This window comes from Hevea brasiliensis, chromosome 2 (genome assembly GCF_030052815.1).
Source record: "Hevea brasiliensis isolate MT/VB/25A 57/8 chromosome 2, ASM3005281v1, whole genome shotgun sequence".
Lineage (NCBI taxonomy): Eukaryota > Viridiplantae > Streptophyta > Magnoliopsida > Malpighiales > Euphorbiaceae > Hevea > Hevea brasiliensis.
Window position 1 is genome coordinate 115,922,485 of NC_079494.1, and position 4,702 is coordinate 115,927,186.

Sequence of the window (4,702 nt, forward strand, 5' to 3'; positions counted from 1 at the left end):
TGCTGAAAATTATGATGTTGTTCTTGTTTACCTCCCCAAGAGAAATTGGGGTGGTTTCTCCATGCTGGATCATAAGTTGCAGAAAATGAGTTATCACCTAGTCTTTGATTGTAGTTCCCCACATAATCCACTTGCTCACTCGAAAAATCTTGATTAAGTGCAGAAAAATCTGCTGCACAATTGACATTTGCAGCTCCAACTTCTGCTGAATTACTAGAACCTCCAGCTGAAGAATCTACTTTCATGCTTAGCTTGTCCATTTTCCTTGTCAAAGCATCAAACTTAGCATTAATCATATTCATGGCATCAAGCTCAAACATACCAGCTGGTTTCTTGATCTCATTCCTCTCACAACTCCATTGGTAGTTGTTATAAGCAATTTTATCAAGAGCAGAAAAAGCTTCATCTTCAGATTTCTCCATAAGATCGCCTCCAGAAGATGCATCAATTGTATTTCTAATAGCTGGTGAAACTCCATTGTAAAAGTGTTGAACAAGCATCCACTTAGGAATCCCATGATGTGGATATCTCCTTTGCAAATCCTTGTACCTCTCCCATGCTTCATACAAGCTCTCATCATCTCTAGGTTTGAAAGAAGTCAGCTCATTTCTTAGCTTAGCTGTCTTGCTTGGTGGAAAATATTGAGCTAAAAATGCTTAAGAAAGTTCTTCCCATGTTGTGATAGAACCCGGTGGCAAAGAATGTAACCACTCTCTAGCTCGGTCCTTCAAATAAAAAGGAAATAATCTGAGTCGAATTGCATCATCAGAAACTCCATTTATCTTCAACATATCACTGATCTCAAGAAAGTGTGCTAGATGCACATGTGGACTTTCACTTGGATTTCCTCCAAATTGTGATTGTTGTGCCATCTGACAGAGTGCAGGCTTCAGTTCAAAATTATTAGCTTCTACTCTTGGTCTTGTGATACTTGGCATGAAATCCCTAATGTTAGGATAGGCATGATCCTTCACAGAGCGGTTGTTATTGTTGTTGGCCATTTCTTCTTGTAATTGCTCTTACTCTTGTGCTCTTTCTTGTTGTTGTTGAACTTTAATTTCAGCTTTTCTCCTTTTAGATTCTACTCTTAAAGCTTTTGCTGTCTTTTCTATTTCTGGATCAAAGAATAAATTAATTTCTTCACTTTTTGTTCTTCTCATAAAATAAAGCACCTGAAAAACAAAATAAACAAATTCTCAAAGTAAAATGGTAAAAAGAAAATAAAATAAAATGCCAAAATTAACCAAACAAACAATTATTCAATATCAAACAAAAATCAAATCCCCGGCAACGGCACTAAAAACTTGGTGTGGCGAATCCGCAAGTATACGGGTCGTCTCAAGTAATAAAGTGATGAATCAAGTATCGTTCCCACAAGGATTTGCCGTTTGAGTACCAAACTATGAATGAAGCGATTATTTGGGCTAATAATTAAGGGATAAATGGTAAATGTAAATGAGCAATGTAAGTCGATTAATCTAATTAGAATATGAGTAAAGAGTAAGCAAATAAATTCTAAATCTAGTTTGCAATTAAACTAAATTAACAATGGGTAATTCAAATCAAAATCTAATTATGTTAAAAGTGATTCCAGAGTTGGGGGTTTATGCATAAATTAATTGGGATTTGTCTTGGGCATTCCAATTTTTAGGGAAAAATAGAGTTTGAAGAAAATTGATTCTAAATTCCTTTGATATCTTTTTCAAGCAAACCAAAGTGTGTTCTAAAATAACCAAAACTACTTTCGTATGTTATTTGATTACTTTAAAACCCATTAAGTTTTGTAACCAATAATTAATTCCTCTTAAAATCCTAGTTTATTTCTAAATCTAGGTGATTTTAAGTTCCAATCCTTGATTATCTATCAATGACTTTCACTTTTCGGTCCTTCAATCAAAGATTAACACAATACCCAATGGGTACCAACATTAGGCAAGTAAATCAAGCACACAAGGAAAGAATCAAAACTCATATTTATGTAAAATAAGGAAATAGCCAGTCCAAATCTATAAATTAATCTAAAACATGTTTCCCAACTCTAAAATCTAAAGAGTTTACTTACTCATAATGGTATTTACAAAAATGATTGACGGAAAAGTAAAGAAAAACATGATAAGAGGGCTAAAATAAAAAAAACCCAGGTAGAAGAACCCAAAACTCTGGTTTCTAGAGCTCCAAAAATGGTTGCAGCAGCTCCTCCACAAGAGAAATGGCGTTTTCTCCTCTCTCTATTATATTTTTCTTTCCTTTTTGTTTTTCCCTGCTTTCCTCTTGTGGCAAAAACTATTAAAATGATGAATTTATATGGTCCCAAAAAGTTGCCCTAAAAGTAAATAAGAGCCAAGGAGTGGATAGGAAATGAGGTGTAAAATTATCCAAGTCAGCAGCATTATTCACGTTCTGGGCAGTCTGCCTAGGGTTCGGCTTAACCCTAAGCAGCTTCTTAGCAAATTTCAAACTGTCGTGACTGCTCGCTTAAGGTTAAGCAGACCCTCAGCAAATCTCGGCAGACTTAGAGTAAAATAGATTTTTCTGCTCATGCTTGACTTGTGCTGCACCTTAAGCACTACCGCTTTATCCTAAGCAGGATCTTAAGCAAAGTCTCAGGCAAATTTCGGCTAACTTGCTTTTTCATGGCTTGATTTCTTCAACTTTCCTCTATGCTTAAAGAACTCCAAATTTCTTCAAATCACTTCCTAATGCACTCATTGATCTTCGATTTGCCACAAAATCCTATTAAAAACAACTAAATTACAAAAATCAAATATAAAATATCTAAAGTTAACAAATAAGCTAAAATAAAGCTAAAAACATAGAATATACTAAACAATAAGGGCAAAATGGATACAAAACTACCTTAAAATGCCTATATGAAATGAGTATAACATGAGGTAAATTTTTTTATTATTCATATTACATTTTTTTTAATTATTGATGTTAAATACTAATTTTATAATAAAAATTACTATAATATAATTTTTTATAATACTGTAAAAAAAAATATTATTATTGATTAAAATTCCTATACACTCTAAAAAAAAACAATTTTTTGTAAGTGTAAAAGTAATTTTTTTTAATTATTGTTGTTAAATAATATTTTTATAATAAAAATAACTATTGTATAAAATTACTGTTGTGAATCTTGAGGTAATTTTTATTTTTAGGTAATTTTAATTTTGAGCTAATTTTTGTTATTATTCATGTGACATTTTTTTTCATATATGACATTTTATGATTATTGTAGAAAATTTTTAGGTAATATTTATTTTGACATTAATTTTTGTATTATTGTTGTTATATGAAAATCTAAATAGAAATTGATATATTAGATGTAAATACAATATTGTATTTGTTAAGTTTTTTATATAACGTGTTATAATAGATATTAATAGATTAAAAGACTAATAATTAGAGTGATTATTTTTTTATTTATTTTTATAATAGAAGAGTAATAATACGGTGCAGTGAAAGATCAATAAGTTGATTATTACCCTTAATAGGAATGGAAGGAGAACAAATGCACAGTCGAAATTACCTGTGGCCAGGTCCATTTGATCCTTCGATACTCAGACACCAGAGACTTCATCGGTCAAAGTCTATCTAGGAAGGTACAATGTAGGAAGAGGTGATAACTTGCAGAAGACATGCAGATGTTCTTCACTTGGATGCCCCTCCACAATTGATTGTTCCTCATTTGACGGAAAGTGGTTTTATTGGAGTATCTCGAATGAGATTTTTTGCATTAGATTGGCATCTAATATCAGCTCTAATTAAAAGGTGGAGACTTGAGACGCACACATTCATGTTGCCGATAGGAGAGTGTACTATCACTCTAGAAGATATCGACATAATTACTGGATTGCCTATAGATGGTCATGCAGTAATGGGCAATTCTAGATTGAATTGGCCATTTGTTTGTGAAGAATATCTAGGCATAAGGCCACCTCCACATGTATTTAAGGGATGTGGATTATATATATCATGGCTTATAGGTCAATTTGAAGCTACTCCTGAAGGAGCTGATGATGCCACTTTACTTTTACACGCACGAGCATATATAATGCATCGAATTAGAGGTTCACTTTTCAATGACAAATCAAACGCTAGTGTTAATTTGATGTTCCTACCATTGCTTGCGGATATGAGACAGGCTAGGCAATATAGTTAGGGTTCAGCATGCCTTGCATATCTATATAGGGAACTTTGTCGTGGAGCAGATCCTGAAACTAAAGAGATATCCGGTGCCCTTTTCATCTTACAGATTTGGGCATGGGAGAGAATTAAGATGGTTTCTCCATCATTACCAAATCCAGCACCACATAATAATGCTCAATTGGGTAGTAGGTACGCATGTTAGTATTGATTTTTTTTATATGTAACACAAAATTTAAACATTTATAAATTAAGAAATAAATTAACAGGTTACTAGTAATATACGATAGGTGACACACGTTACCACGCATGTATTAATCCAAATGAGAGATAATATTGATAGAATAGCGGATAATAATGTAAGATACATAATAACATATTTCTATTAAATTAATTATAAGAGTTAATCTTATTTTCATGATTTTCATCTAACAACAATTATTTCTATGGTTTATATTTGCAGTTTATATGGGAACCATACACCCAGGATGTACTAAATGGTTTACCTGAGTATTGCATGCAAGGGGAGGGTGTGTGGTGGGTGATGGTG

General features: G+C 32.7%; 1 non-coding gene across 1 annotated transcript; it reads left to right on the plus strand.

The window, feature by feature from the left end:
- The first annotated feature begins 510 nt into the window (after nt 1-510).
- On the plus strand, nt 511-617 carry LOC131178265 (small nucleolar RNA R71). Its single transcript, XR_009147399.1, has one exon. It is a non-coding gene; the product is annotated as a small nucleolar RNA R71 (small nucleolar RNA).
- Nucleotides 618-4,702: the final 4,085 nt, after the last annotated feature.